The sequence below is a fragment of the Pongo pygmaeus genome, chromosome 9, assembly GCF_028885625.2.
Source record: "Pongo pygmaeus isolate AG05252 chromosome 9, NHGRI_mPonPyg2-v2.0_pri, whole genome shotgun sequence".
In the NCBI taxonomy this organism is placed as follows: Eukaryota; Metazoa; Chordata; class Mammalia; order Primates; family Hominidae; genus Pongo; species Pongo pygmaeus.
The window spans coordinates 31,343,169-31,360,094 of NC_072382.2; the positions used below are offsets into that span (position 1 = coordinate 31,343,169).

The following is a 16,926-nucleotide window of genomic DNA, read 5'->3' on the forward strand; positions in this document are numbered from 1 at the left end:
CAGCATCACAGAATGAGACACCCTCCAGGGAGGAGGAGCACATGGCTGAGGCTCACTGCCTTCTATATGCTGAGCCACAGGGGCGCCAGAATCCACACAATTGGGAAACATTCTGATCTCCAGCACAATGAGACCTTATCACCCAGTCCTACGGTCCAGAGCTGGGGCCTGGATGTTCATGCCATGCTGACAGTAGAACAACCACCTCTTAACTGCCTGTCATGAATGGCCTTGGGGTTCCCCATCCATTATCCACTTCAGCAGGGGATGAGGAAACAGGCCTGGCCACAGTCCACCTCTCCCCTGACCAGTCATCAGGGGCAGGCAAATTAAAACCACAGCAGGCCAGGCATGGTGGTTCACGCCTGTAATCCCAGCACTTTGGGAGGCAAGGCGGGCAGATCATGAGGTCAGGAGTTCAAGACCGGCCTGGCCAACATGGTGAAACTCCATCTCTACTAAAAATACAAAAATTAGCCAGATGTGGGAACACAAGCCTATAATCCCAGCTACTAAGGTGGCTGAGGCAGAGAACTGCTTGAACCCAAGAGGCGGGGGGTTGCAGTGAGCCGAGATCGTGCCACTGCATTCCAGCCTGGGCGACACAGCAAGACTCCGTCTCAAAAATAAACAAACAAAACAAAACAAACAAAACACAGCAAGTCACCACCTTGCACCTTGGAAAAACAAATTAAAAACTCCAAATACCAAATGTTGGAAGAAAGGTGGAGAAACAGATGCTCTCATAAACCACTAATGAGAGGATAAATGGGCAGGACCATTTTACAGAGAAGTTGGCAATATCTACTCAGGTTGAAAACGTGCAAATCCTTTGATCAGCAATTCTACTTCGAGAATATTATTATAGAGAAAGTCCTGCTATTATGCACAAAAATTTTCACTGCAGTGTGGCTAGTCATGGTAATAATCTAAATATCCTGTTAAGAAATGAATGAGCAAAGTGTAGTATATTCATATAATAGGATATTCTACCGCAGCTAAAATAAACTGTATCTATATGTGGCAATGTGGATAGAACTCAAAATTATAAAGGTAAATGAAAAAAGCCAGCTGCAGAAGCGTAGGCCATTTGATAGCCACCTATGTACACTTTAAAATCCTATGCAAGGGATATAAGTGCACATCAGTAGCAAAAGACTAAAAACAGGGACAGAAAGGATACATGCCAATTTGGGGATAGTGATGACCTCTGGGCCAAGAGAGAGTAATGGGATGAGGCAAAGTCTTTGACTCTATCTGTAATACATTTTTCTTTTTTTGGCAGGGGACGGAGTCTCACTCTGTCACCAAAGCTGGAGTAGAATGGTGAGATCTTAGCTCATGGCAACCTCAGCCTCCTGGGTTCAAGCAATTCTCATGCCTCAGCCTCCCAAGTAGCTACAGGGACTACAGATGTACCCTACCTTGCCCGGCTAATTTTTTTTCTGTATATTTTTAGCAGAGACGGGGTTTCACCATGTTAGCCAGGCTGGTCTCGAACTCCTGGCCTCAAGTGATCCACCAGCCTCAGCCTCCCAAAGTGCTAGGATTATAGGTATGAGCCACCACACCCAGCCACATTTTTCTTTTAAAAGGAAAGCCTGAATTATAATGACATATATTAAAAATCTGATAAATCTATATGATAGGTACACTAGTGTTTGTTATACTGTTCTCAGATCTTTTATGCTATTTGGAAGATTCGATAATTTAAAGTAATTAAAAATATATTTTAAAGCACCAAGTTACTCTTATAATCATCTAGGCTTAATAAACACTCAAGTATAGGGAACAAGCATAAATAAACTGCAATACTGTGTGTTAAGTTCTACGTGAACAAATACAAGTTAGAGGCAGCCATTAAGAAGTCAGAGATTAATTCTCTGATTGGGAGTTGAAGATTCCGGAGGACACTTTTCTAGAAAAGGAGATTCACTAGCCAGGTTTCAGAGGGTGAACAGGAAGCTTTCTCTGATAAACTGTCTGGAAACACAGTCATATCCTTAATTAATAGTAAGACCAGACAGCAAACAAGAGCACACAATGCATACGGCTGCGCTGAGCTGTGGGAAAAGGTGCGAGCTGGGAGATGGCGTTCCTTCTCCATCAAGCTGACCAGAATCATGTGCTAAAAAAGCCAACAAGAAACAGGGATCACTATGGTACCGACACCATCTTGATTTGTATCAGTTCACCCCTGTGGCAAGGCCTGGGCGCCTGGAAGCCCAATGCTGCTGGGAAGGGCAGGGGATGGAAGGTCCAGTGACCACAGAGCCTTCTTGCAAAGTTTCCAGGAGGGTCTGCAAACTAGACAAGAGCAGCGCACATATGCACACATGAATCAAGGTCTGGGGTGGTTGTTACCTTGTACTCATGTAGTATGGTTTTCAGCCTTTTTTCCACCCCTTAGGTAACACTCTCCCATCAATCTCAATGAGGGAGAGGAAGAGTGGCTTCCTCTTCCCCAACCCTTGAATATCACTGCTGTAAAATGTAGGGGGTAGTTAATTGATGGGAAGAGGTGGACTGAAGAAATTGGAAGAAAGAAGGTCCAAGGCTAGGCAACAACAGGCTTTGGAACAAAATGCAATAGTAACACCAATGATCAGACCAGGCACCCAGGAGTCCTGAGAGAGCCTAGGGGAAAAGGAGGGCCCTCAAGAATTGGCCTACACCAAAGGTCAATTCTTCGAGGTGACTGACACCAGATCTCTAGCTTTTAGTGAGTGGGGACTACTACAGCCAGATTGGACTGAACGTAGAAAAATAAAGAAATGAAGTGCTGGGCACCAAGCACCATGGGGCAATTTGTACCTCACACACATACACACTACAAATTTAAATCATCTGTTTCGTAAGAATTTTCTGTGGAAGAATTATTCTACAGTAGCACTGTCCATTAGAACTTTCCTCAATGACAGAAATGCTCTGTGTCTGTGCTATCCAATCCCACCAGCCACATGGGGCTACTGAGCATCTGAAATAGGCTGGGTGTGACTGAGAAACTGAATTTTTACATTTTATTTAAACTTAACTAATTTAAATTTCAGTAGCCCCAGGTGGCTAGTGGCCACCTTACTGGAGAACACAGGTCAGTGACATCCTTCTTAATGTCTGCATAGTATTTTAGTATACTGGCACGATAACTCTCCCCTACTAGTGAGCATTTTGTTAGTCTCCAGTGTTTCACCACTATAAACAATACTGCCACAAATACAGGTAGCCTCATTGCCAAACTTTTGTACACATTGCAAACTATTTCACTGGGTTAAAGTGCTAGAAGTGGAATTGTGAAGTCAATGGGTAATTTCTGTTTTTAGGGTTTTCCTACATATTAGAATCACCCACTTAAAATAACACAGATGTGTACAGCATTTTACTTTTTTTCTTTTCTTTTCCTTTTTTTTTTTTTTTTTTGAGATAAGGTCTCACTCTGTCACCCAGGCTGGAGCGCAATGGCACGATCTCAGCTCAATGCAACCTCCGTCTCCTGGGTTCAAGTGAGTCTTCTGTCTCAGCCTCCCAAGTAACTGAGACTACTGAGACTATAGGTGCACACCACTGTGCCCGGCTAATTTTGTATTTTTAGTAGTGACGAGGTTTCCCCATGTTGCCCAGGCTGCCCAGCTCAAACTCCTGAGCTCAGGTGATCCACCTGCCTCAGCCTCCCAAAGTGCTGGGATAACAGGCATGAGCCACCGCGCCCAGCTCATTTTACTTTTTACTAGCTGTTTTTACATCCTACACGATTCTAACTGGATTCTCATGACTATCATGTAAAAGCAGAGGGCCAGGTAATGTCATCTCCTACATATAGACAAGGATATAAGCTGTGAGGCAGCATGTTGCTGGCTTGGGTGGGTCAGATGATTTTTACAGCCAACATCAAAGAATACACCCAGCATTCTGTGATGGGAGACTCCTTGTACTCGTAGATTAGTGTAACATGGGAAAACGCTTATGCTATATTCATAAGTGAAAAAAGCAGGACACGAAATTATACTTCATGTATGATCAAAACTATCTAAAATCAAATATAAATAAATAAACCAAAGTGTTAAAAATCTTTAGGTGGTAGACTGTATGTTATGTGTTTCTACCTTTTGTCCAAGTTTTTATAATAAACCTATTACTAATCAATAACATTTAGTGAGCAATTATAAATAAAGTGTGGCCAGGTGCAGTGTCTCACGCCTGTAATCCCAGCACTTTGGGAGGCCGAGTCAGGCGGATCACAAGGTCAGGAGATCGAGATCATCCTGGCTAACATGGTGAAACCCCATCTCTACTAAAAATACAAGAAATTAGCCGGGCGTAGTGGCGGGCGCCTGTAGTCCCAGCTACTCAGGAGGCTGAGGCAGGAGAATGGTGTGAACCCGGGAGGCAGAGCTTGCAGTGAGCCGAGACTGCACCACTGCACTCCAGCCTGGGAAACAGAGCGAGACTCCGTCTCAAAAAAAATAAATAAATAAGATAAATAAAAATAAACTTAAGTGTTTTGCATGCATTATCTTATTTAAAATATTTCTATATGGTAAGGACCATTATTATACCTATTAACAGACGAAGATGTGATGGATTTAAAAAGTTTAAGAAACCTAGCCAAGGTCAAGGCAAGGAGCTGGAATCTGAACCCAGACTGACTCACTCGAAAGCCTGTATTCTTAATCACCACATCAATGCCTCTCAAACTTTAATATGCACATGTATCACTTGGGGATCTTGTTAAAATGCAGATTCTGATTCAGGTGATGCTGATGCTGTTGGTCTGTCAACCACACTAAGAGTAGCAAAGCTCTACACAATCCATATGGTAAAATCTTAAAAAAGAAAATACACTATACTCAACCAGGAAAATGTTTTCTAATAATTATTTTGAATTTTACTTTTAGAGATGGGGGTCTTGCTATGTTGCCCAGGCTGGTCTCCACTCCTGGCCTCAAGCAATCCTCCTGTCTCGGCCTCCGGAGTAGCTGGAATTACAGGCATGAGCCACCATACCCAGCTCTGTTATTGAATAATTTAAATAATGTGAATGCTTAATAATATATAACAAAAATACACTTTCTTCTCCATAACCTTTAAGTCCTCTTTCCACCCATATGAGAGGCCCGAAGCTGCTCTTGTAAATTCCCACCAGCAGACTCCCCTTGGTCAGCCACTGGTGTCAGACTCACTAAGCCCAACTCAAAGTTAATCAACCTTCTCATCTCATTAGCAGGAAGGATTTTATCCCCATAGCTTCCATTAGTGAGCACTTCTGTAGATCCAGGGAGCAGGTGTGTGTAGGAAAGGCCCCTGGGGGCTCCCCAAGGAACGGGTCAGTCCCACCCAGCATTCCCACTGCACACACCACCCAGTCCTCAGCACCTGATGAGCACTTCCCCATTCCCACAGACTTTACTTAAAACATTAGAACTATGTATTCTCTAAATATTTTAACCTTCCAAAATTTGGCAAGCACCAGCTAATTTTATACTTGAAGAACCTTCAACACCCTTTCATTATGTTCCTAATTCTTCATGTCTTTTTATGTGGGATGATCAGATATTTGTTGTTTAATGAATCTTGTCATTAGCAGTAACCCTGTTTATCTATTTTAATGCTTAATGCTATGAAATTACTTATATGATACCATAAAAGTAGTCCTTACATGATGGATTTTATTTCCTTAACTTTTCACTCTATTTATATCTCTTGGATTTTACTACGTGTCCTAAAGTGAGCAGATAGGTGATTTCTTTTAATAAGAGTAACATTTTGCTTTACATTTAGTCTTCAGTTGATGTATTTATATCGCCTTCCACTTACCTTTAATGTTATATTTACTGATGTGCTTCCTTCCTGGAATCATTTGCGTGGTTTGACCAGCAAAGTTTTATTTCCTTTTAAAATAGACCAGAAGATAACCAACCGTGCCTTACTATTTCATGTGTTTAATACTATTTTTTTGTTTTGTTTTGTTTTGAGAGAGAGTCTTATTCTGTTGCCCAGGCTGGAGTGCAATGGTGCAATCTCAGCTCATTACAACCTCCACCTCCCAGGTTCAAGCGATTCTCATGCCTCGGCCTCCCAAGTAGCTGGGATTACAGGCATGTGCCACCATGCCCGGCTAATTTTTATATTTTTAGTAGAGATGATGTTTCGCCATGTTGGCCAGGCTGGTCTCGAAGTCCTGGCCTCAAATTATCTGCCCGCCTCGGCCTCCCAAGGTGTAAGCCAGCGCACCCGGCCTAATACTGTTATTTTATAAAGCAGACCTGCTTTAATTTATTTCCTCTTGGTGACCTCTCCTACTTGTTAAGTAAACTATGTAAACTCCTTTCAAATGGAATTAAGATGCATAGCAGTTTTCATTAGACTGTCAGAAACCCTTTTGATATGTCACATGCTAGTCTCATAATGAATCTAATTTATCACCTGATTTAAAATTGCTATAATACATTGCCCTCTCAAAGGCCTCTTTTTCTTTGTCTTTTTAAACCAAGGGATATCTTGTAAAGATTTTTCCAAGTCTTTGAAGATCAATGAGACTGTTCTAAACTCTAGCGAAGAAGAAGCAATTTTCACCAAAAGGCAAAGTTAGCTTGGCCAGGTAAATTTCATTCACCATGGCTTAGTCTGACTCTCCCAATTCCGTCTCTTTTTCAAAGTCATAGTCACGTCTTTAGTGACCCCCTTCATTCCTTCTTGTGGGTAACTTAGAGGAAATCCTACTGTGTGCCTGACACTAGGCCAAGCACTGAATCAGGTTCTAGAGTATAACAACAAATAAGATAGACATCAAAAACACAATAGACTCCATCCCGCCTCATGGAGCTTTAGTCACACAGGAAAACAGGAGAATTCTTTTTTCCATTCAGGATTGTTGCCAAGTCACATTTTATGGGTACTTTTAAAAGACGCTGATGTTGCCCTTCAATTCTGGGCAGTGTTTCTTTCTCTGAATATATATATATATATTCATATTTTGTACCATCTCTGACTGTTCTGGTATGCTTATTATTCAAAAACTGAACCCTATTATATTTTTGACATCTGTTAGCTTTTCTTGTATTGTCATTATCATTTACTTGAACAACATAAATGAACTCTGCGTATGCTAAACCTTTATTATGTCACCACTGCCCTTCATAGGATCCACCAATGTTCATTGTTACACTGTAACATTTACAATATTAGTTCTATCTTTCATTAATACCAAATATTCTTAATGTAAAAGTCATTATTTCCAACTTTATCTCTTTTACAGTAGTAAGCATCAACTCATTCCAATCCTGCTTCCCCAGGTTCCTGCCAGCTGGGCTGACTTGCTAGTATCATACTTTTTAATCAAGCTTATGCCAATGTTTTTATCAATCTGTTTTTGAAACACCTTATTTAGTTCTGTTCTGGTTTCTCTTAGCATTAACCATTCTTTATAGCTTTAACTCTGATGAAATACCCTATGTTGCTAATCACTCTTCACCTCCCCAAATTCCCCCAATTTTATTTTTATAATAAAAAAACAAGTTAAATTTAGAACTTTCCAAATCAATCAAGAGGCTTTTTTCAACGGACTGTGGAACTACAAGTGTGACTAGGGCTCATTTTTCAGCCATGTCCAATTAGTTTAATGACGCCTGGAGAACACTGCTCTGATTCAAGGCTAAAGCTGAAGGAAAATGTTCCAGTAATGCCATCAAAGAGGACACACTTCTGACATTCGCCAAGCCAAACTCACTGGGTCTTATAATAATGAGAAGGGATTTTTAATGCAATAAAATTAAACACCCTTTATGCTTTCATTTCTCTATGCCAACAAACACATAAGTGTCCCACTGCCACCTGGAACACTGGCACCTTGGGTTTGCAAGTCTTCTAAATCAAGTTATTCATAAACTCCACATCCTTGCAGCACCCGGATGCCCAAGGCCTGTTTCAGAGTAAGCTAAAGGGCCTGCCCTCCCTCCCTGTGGCCGCTCTCCAGGACAGAGACAACATCGTCTGCACACTGCGCTATTTGTCTGTCAAAAATCACAGTTGGATTTGGGCAACAGCGAATTCACCCAATTTATCACCCGTCTCTTGATATCACAATGACTCAATAAAAGGAGAGTCTGGTTCTCAGGTCTCTGGAAAGGCCTTGGGAGTAAGTTTAAAATCCTGGGGTTCACTCTGCTCTGCCTGCAGCTAACACTTTACAGGCCTGTGGCATTACTTTCTCACAAGGCACCACTGCCTACTTTCTCACAAGAGCCCCTTAGTTTGAGGCAACAAGATGGGGCCAATTATTTCTAGTTTCTTTCTGGAGCAACATATTAAAATTTCAGCTTCCACAATAAACAACATCAATCTCTAGTTCAGGAAACGTTCTCTCATACATGGACCATATAAGCTTAAGCTCAGGGTCGGAAAGTAATTTTAAAAATACTTTAATTTCTCTTTTCATATGAGGCATTATCATCAGTACTGTATCTCTGTCTAGAAAATATATTTCCAGACATTTTGAACAGTGGGCCCTTCTATTTGGCACCCAGCACTATTTGAGGCAAGTGCTGAAAAGAAATTGCTTTTGGTTGGTACTCTAACAAAATATTCCCATAAAGGGGGAAGAAATTGTCTCCATCATTAATATATTCAAAGGCAAGTGTCGTGGTGCTGAAATAACTTGTTTATTCTTATTTTTGTTTAATAAATTTGAGTCTATGCAAAAGCCAATTTAAACACCTATACTGATATGTTCTCCACATAGGAGAACAGCAGAACAGCAGTTTCTATTTGCCAAAGACAGGCCATTTGAGTAGAATCAACTTGAGATGCCCCCCACTCCAATGGCTCTCTAACAAATCATTCTATCCAACACGATAAGCATGGAGTCAATATTGACATCCCTATGCAATGCTGGAATTCTCCAGCACAAGGTAGACGGTGCAATTCTTCTCCCAACACATACAGACTTGGATTTCTATTCTATACCAAAGCAGCAGGGCCAGTGGTTAGGAGACCAAGTCTAAGTCACGCAGACCCACGTGCCAATTCTGAAACTATCTCTTACTGGTCGAAGGTTTAGGAAAGTTACTGAACCTTTTAGTTTCCTCATCTATAAAATGGTAAAGCATACTACCCACCTGAATAAACTGCTCTGAAAATGAAATAAGATCCACCAGCAGAGAAAGCATTAAATAAATTATAGTATGTACACACACCAGAAAGCTGTTTTTAAAAGAATGGGTAGGTATATAAGCGCGGAAAGAAAGATGGCCAGGAATACACTTTTATTTGATGTTGTAACATCTCTGACATCAGGATGTACCTAATGGCCAACTGCATCTTCTAAAAGCACGGGGTGGGCGGAAGCTGTGATTTATATTGGTCACTGGCAGTGCCTGGGTAAACTTGGTCACAGCTGTTCCTATTTCGTCACTTCCCTCCAGTTATGTGCATGGCTGGTGTTGCCCCGGTTGAACTGACCTGCTATTTAGAATGTCCTTCAAAAGATTATGTTAAAATGTGGCATTGAAATGAAAAATTAAACACATTTGTGTATACACAAAGAGGCAGGGAAACAGCATGAATTTGATAACAGTGAAGCAAATATCTCTCACTGCAAGAAATTACCATAATTCCATATTTTCTTGCAAAGCAAGAGCCAGCGCTTTAAGAGAATTAAAGGAGGAAAACACAAATAACTGAAGGTGTATCAGCTGTGCTTCTGAGATAGCAGCAACAGGGGTATCTGTTCAAGAGCCGAGCAAAGCAAGGGAAGGCGAGGGAAACTGCCAAATTGCTTGGGACTAACTGAAATGTCTAAACAACAGGAGACAGATGTGACTCGTTCACACGGCTCGAAATAAAATTGATGAAATATAGTACCTGAGTTAAAAAGCCAGCCAAAAAACTACAAATAGAGACAAGCAGGAGCTCATTAAATTATGTCTGTGTGTGTGTACCTGTATATAATTATAAATCCATGTTAAAGCTAAATTGATATATACCAGACAATTCACAGTAGTTACTTAAGGGAGGGGAGAGAAATGGGAAAGGAAGATGAAGGAAGATTTTAATGTTTTATTATTGCCATTACTTCTAATTTGTATGAATTTTGTATCATAAGCACGTACTCAGTCTGTGTATTTATTTTTTATTTTTTATTTTTTGAGACAGAGTCTCACTATGTCACCCAGGCTGGAGTCAGTGGCACAATCTCAGCTCACTGCAACCTCCACTTCCCGGGTTCAAGTGATCCTCCTGCCTCAGCCTCCCAAGTAGCTGGGATTACAGGTGCGTGCCACCACTCCTGGCTAATGTTTTGCATTTTTAGAAGAGATGGGGTTTCACCATGTTAGCCAGGATGGTCTCGATCTTCTGACTTCGTGATCCGCCCACCTCGGCCTCCCAAAGTGCTGGGATTACAGGCATGAGCCACTGCTCCTGGCCCCCGTGTATTATTTTTGCAGTGTTTGTAATTCAAGAAGTTTATAACAAAATAAGACACATACAGTGCTTGCCACCCTGCCAGACAGAGTAAACCTTTAATGAACGGGAGCCACTCTCACTCTTCTAGACACCACAAAAGAAAAAGTATCATAGGCATTTAATATATGATCCCAGTCCCTCAAGGAGTTTTCAATCTAGTAGGATTTAGAAGGTAAGAGAGGTTTTATATATACAGCATATATATATAAACAGGGTATACACACATATACACATACACATACACACATACACATATACACTGTGTATGACCATAAGGTAAAGAAGGCTATTGTCCAACAGCCACAGAAGACATTTCTAGGTCAAACCTCAGAAGCCTAGAGCTAGAAAAGTCACAGAGCACCAATACACGTATACCGGTATTTTATTTTGAAAGCTAAAGAAGCAAACTAGGACATATGTTATCACCTCTGAAACCTGTTCAAGAATGACACATTGATTAAATATCCCTGAAGACACAGTACCCATGTTTGCCTGGGCACTGTGACATCTTCACAGCTCTGTGTTCCCATCAAGTTCCAAGATCCATCAGTGTATCTCCTGTTTAGAAATGCCTCCGAGATAACACTGGCGGAGAGCCTCTACCCTTCCCAGATAACGAAGAAGGTCAACAACCTCATTTCCATCAGTGGGTCATTTGGGTCTTCAAGGGCAAAGAACAAGTTTTACATGGCTTTGCCTACCCCCGGAAATAGACACAGTGCCTGGGTGTGGCAGAGATGATGGCACAACGACGAGCAATCAAATAAAATATTAAGAAATTTCTAATTATCCAAAGACAAAGAAAATGACATTTGCATACTCAGGAAGCTAGAGCTCCTCACTAGAGAAGGCTTTTCCAAGAGGCATGGTTTCAGATAAATGGGCCTGAACTGAAACAATGTGCACTTCTCCCCAGGAAGCCATCGTCCTCCTCTGGGTGCCACCTTGCATCCTGTGAATTCATGCCCAAAAGAAGACAGCTGCAGATAAGTTATGTGGCTAGTCTGAAGAGAGGTGGAAGTACAATTCCTAAGGGAGGTTTGGAACAGAGCAAAGCAAAATGACAGCTGGAAGGAAAGGTGTCTTAAAGGGACTGAAGTGTTATAAAGCGACACAGAGCAACAAAGTGACTAGAGAAAAAAGTGTAAGATGAAAACTTCTAAAAACACATACACACACAGCTTGCCGCTAGTAGAGATGATTTTCCCAAGCACCTGCAGAACGAATCAAGTTGTAAGGCCTTTTGATGGCAAGGGAGAAGGAATTACGGGGAGGGAAAGGGGAGCCCAGAAGAACAATACCTACTCTGTGGAGTGGAGGAAGGGGAACTTCCAGGGTTAGGATTTCAACACAAGACTTCCAAGGCAATCTGGCAGCTTGTGCTCCTATAGCCCTCAGGGCTGCTGAACCTCCCAGGTTTAACATTCAGGGAACCAGGTGGTTTTTGGTGTCAGCTGTCACCTGCCTGTCAGCTGCTTTCTCTGCATATGTCTCTCCCAAGGAAACCACATATAGAAAATTCCAGAAGTTTTCACTCTGACACAAGAGGAAAGTGAGAGGGAAAGAGTCAGTGCTGAGGGCATTTCTGGTTAAGAATGGGTTTTCCCATGGAACTGTGTGGCTACAAAACATAAAGCCAAAGCCCAAAGGCCCTTGGGAGTAGGATGGCATCTTGACCCCCTGCATCCAGAAGACACACTCAGGATGCACAGTAATAATGCTCAAGATGCATGGCAACGACACTTGCTCACGCTAGACCAGGGGTTCTCAACTAGGGGCAATGTGGCAATGTCCGGAGGCATTTTTGGCTGTCACCGCTGTGGGTGAAGAGGAAGCCAATACAGGCATCGAGAACTAGTGATGCTGCTGTGACCATCCCGCAATGCACAGGACAACCCCCACAACAAAGAACTACCCAGGCCAAGGTGTCATTGGTACCAAGGCTGAGAAACCCTGCCCGAGACTAACCCCATCCCTGCAACCACCTCCAAAAGCCCTAAGAATCCTACCTCAAGTAAACTTTTGCTCTCCCCCTGACCAAGCAGTTACTCTGTCATAAAAGTCCACGTACTATATTAAGATACATTAAACATCAAGCCAATGATGTGATGAGCAAATATGGCATATCAAAAGTACCTGGCTGCTCTCCCAGCAAACATCTTCAAGGTACTCCTTAGCATCCAAATGAGTAGATTTTTTCACAATAGAAGGCAGTTACATACATATGCACATGCACACACACGCACGCACGTGTGAGCACACACACACACACGATCAGCCAACTTAAAAATCTCCCTGGTTGTCAGGTAGAGGCACTGGCAAAACAACAACAACAAAACTGCATGGTTAGAAGAGTCCAAGCATTTCCTAAATATTTCTAAGACAGAAAGAGGGGGAAAAGAGCAAACAAGAAAACCCAACAACCAAAAATAGATCCGTCCCTGGGGCAATCCCATAGCTAAAAACAGTTCCATCACTCCAAGGCATGTCCATGGTGGAAAGTACCTTATTTTTTAAATTCTAAAATACAATAAACACATTTTAAGGAGGGAATATGAATTTAGAGCTCAAAGAATGAAAACGAACCCCCATGTAACTACAATTCGGGACAAGAAATCGAACCCTGGCTGGTATCATCTCCCCGCCTAGTGTGTTTGTCACTCACCCACACACACAGCAAAAGGACCAGTTATTCTGAAAAAGTTTCATCTCCACATAAGGATTGAGATGTATTTTATGTATTTACCACGAACACCAAAGTGTCCTGCAAAGAAAGCTGATGTGTCTGCTGAATAGATCCTGGGCAGTGACCACAAAGTGAACAGATTTGGGGAGGGGGAGCATTCATGTAAACAATCTCACTGTGTCAATTGGAAAGACCATTGTGGAGAAAAAGCATGACAGCATGATGCAGGAAGCCTGGAAACAGAGTGGGAACAGCCCAGGTTGGGCGAAAGGAGAAACTTAAGTTAGAATCTAGGCTTCAGCCTTTATTGTGGTACCCTGGGTATTATCAATCTCTCCTGAACCATACAATGATTTCCTGCCACATGATATCCTTGGCAAGTTTCAATGGGATCATGTGCTTAAAGTAATGAGCAAAGCATCTCACACACAGGAGATGCTTCACTAATAGTGGGTTCCCTCCCTTTCCCTTGCCCACACAAACAGGCAAGGTTGTAAAGGCCAATTCTTTTTTCTTTTTCTTTAATTGAGGCAGTCTTGCTCTGGAGTGCAGTGGCATGATCTTGGCTTACTGCAACCTCCGCTTCCCAGGTTCAAGTGATTCTCCCACCTTGGCCTCCGGAGTAGCTGGGATTACAGGCGCACGTCACCACGCCTGGCTAATTTTTGTATTTTTAATAGAGACGACGGTTTCACCATGTTGGCCAGGCTGGTCTCAAACTCCTGACCTCAACTGATCCACACATCTTGGCCTCCCAAAGTGCTGGGATTACAGGCGTGAGCCATTACTCCGGCTTAAGGCCAATTCTTTAATATGAAATTACTTGATTATAAGTGTTCCTAAACTCCAAATTCTCTAAACTGCTTTACAAAGGTGACAATACAAGTCCACTTTCAACTCATCCTGCAGACTGGCTGAAAGGTGTCTAAACCACACTTCAAGGCCCAGAATTTACCACCCCACCCTCTCCTACTCACATCTCTCTCCCTCCCCCACTTATCCCAGAGTAAATGGCCTAAGTCGGCTGTCAGGAAAAAACATCTCACACCCCAGCAGGGAGCCTTAGTCACATCTCTTTGAAGATGAAAAGCAACAAGGTGTGTTTATTTGTACTCTGGTGTGCAAGGCCTCTTTTAGGCCTCATCTTCCCGAGCTGAGCTGTGCTGAGCTGTGCACAGCTACTCAGCTAGTTAAAAACAATAAAATCCACCCCTCACACCGTTAAGCAGATCTTTCCAGGAGAAAAGGTCAATACTCACTCCTGGGAGTACACTCACTCCTGGGAAAATGAAGCCTTTTCACTGATAGAGAATGTCAGGAAGTCTAGGCAAAGGTCAGTCCTGGAGGAGGTGAGAAGATGGACCATCATCCAGCATGGCTGCCTTTAGAAATGTCTCAAGCCCTACGCACTTAAACCCACTGAGTCCACCCACATGCAGGAAAACTGGACATCAGATGACATGACTTGGGCTGAGTCTCTCTCGCAGGATACATTAAAAAAATAGTATCGGTGAAAATCAATGCTTCACTTCCCTAACACAAATAAAGGAAGAAAAAAATACGCAAGGTGTCTGAGAAGGTTCCTGAATAAAAAAGGCCTCCAAACTGCTCTTGGAATGTCAGTGGCTTTCCAGCCCCACAAAGACTCAGGACTCTACGGTTCAACCTTGACCCTGGGATTCTTTCACAGACTATCAGATGGAGACAGAAATCCAAAGTCTTGGCTTTTACAATTTCTCTTGTTTTATCAACTTCCCAGAAGAGGATCAAAGCATAGACTATGGGATGGAGGGGCAGGGTCTCTGGTGTGGCTATGAAACCCAAACTGAACCAAACAGGCTTTTCTTATGGGCTGGGAGCCCAGGAGCCATCTGGTTGACATTAGGAAAAATGACCAGCCCTGTTTCTGGCAACGCTTGGGTCAAAGTGAAATCCATGCTAAAAAGATGATGCTTAATGTAACATGAAAGATGCACACACTCCAACCTGCCTAGATGTTTCTAAGGCAGCAACTGTAAAAGTAATTCAAAGCCCACAGATAATGGAAAACCCACTAGGGACAGTTGGGCTATTCCTCCCCCTACCCGTCCGCTCCCCACTATGACCATTTTATTTATTTTAGCCCTATTTTAGATGTACACACACACACATTAAATAGCCACTGCTGACCAGAGAGGGACAAAATTAACTTTACAACTATTTTTACAGAGATGGAGACTCAACTAAAGCAACCCAGTACCAACTGGGAGGTGCAATAAGTAACAGTCTCCATTTGGCCACAGTGGCTCTCCCAGGACACACACAAGAGCCAGCTTCCATACTGTCCTTCTCAGGTGCTATGAGGGGACACACCACAACTACACAAATTGAATTTGTGAATCCAAACAGGTCTTCATATCTGTAGACGCCCTGGAAATCGACCTGCTCTAACAGCCTCCAAACAATTCACACCTGCTCCTAGCTGCCCAATGTCCTGTGAGAACTCTCTCCCCAGGTGGACTAATTTAAGGGCACTCTCACCCAGACCTGGTTAAAAATCCACAGCAGTCACCAGGAGGTCTAGCCCCTCCCTGGAAGCCCAGCAAACCCATAAGCATCTAAATGGGGTATCAGAGGAGTGGAGATGATGTCATGGGTCTGAGAGCAGGAAAGGCTGCCCAGTGGGCTGTGAGGATGCCCAGGACCAGAGACATCAAGGAAGAGAGGAGATATCCCTTTAACGCATTCATAACTCCGAGGCACAGCTAAGAATGAAGTGAGCCTCAACTTAGCAAACCCACAGGCCACCAAAGACACCTCGACAGCCAAGCTGCTAGAAGCACTTGGTAAAATAGGGCAGCTATTGGACATGTGGATGGCACAAACACCAAGCAGGAAAGATTCTGCTGAAGAAAGTTCACTGGGCCCTGTCACCCACATTCTGGGCATCAGATGCCCAGAAATAAACGTCAAGGGGCCAAGGGCGGGCCCAGCCCAGGAGGGACAGCTGACAGCTGTAGGCGGCGGGCAGGGGCAGAGGAGGAAGGGCTCCCAGGCTGGAATTCGGATCATGCCCACATCAGCAGAAAAGTTCCTGGGAACAGCACGCTGTCTGGAAGGGAAGGAGGCTTGCTGCGGTCCAGGCCCCGGGATGCACACGCGGTGGTGATGCCAGGTTCAAAGGGCCGCCGGAAGAAGCCCCGTGTCCTCTCCCAGGGCCCCTCGCCGGTCAGGGCGTCCATAGCGGGGCAAGTAGGGTGGTCAGACGTCTTAAATAAAGCTTCGGTTCCCAGGACCAGTGGGAAAAATGAAGAATTCCCAGATCCGGCCCTGCTTCAACTCACTTTACCCAAACCAAACAGTCCCAGAGAGGAATGAAAGGAAGCAGCTTTGCTACTCCCTCCGCGGTGCAGGTGGGGAAACTGAGGCACGGAGTGCACGCCAGAGACTCGGGAAGAGGCCCAGAGGAGGCTAACGCAGCCGCGCGCGCTCAGGCGTCTGGGAAGATGAGACCAGGGAAGAGTTCTCTCCTCTCCTTTCCTCTCCCCGCCTCCGTTCCTCAACACACACAACACACACACAGCCACACTCGAGCTACGCCCAATCCGGGCAGCCGCCGGGCTCCGCAAACCCGGACTGCACACAGAGCCCCGCCCGCGCACACAGCACAACACGACCCGGCGCGCACGCCCACACAATAGGACGGCGCGCACCCCGCGGCGGCCCCTAGGCAGGGTCCCGGCCAGCCCGGCGCCGGGGTCCGCCTTCCGCGCACACCCACGCCCGGAGAGCGGCCCGCGCCC

The 16,926-nt window shown here is 43.8% G+C and overlaps 1 protein-coding gene across 4 annotated transcripts in view; it reads right to left on the reverse strand.

Annotated features, from left to right (window-relative positions):
- LDLRAD3 (low density lipoprotein receptor class A domain containing 3) overlaps nucleotides 1-16,926 on the reverse strand; it is a 287,881-nt gene that overhangs the window by 270,757 nt on the left and 198 nt on the right. The gene's annotated exons all lie outside the window — the stretch shown is intronic.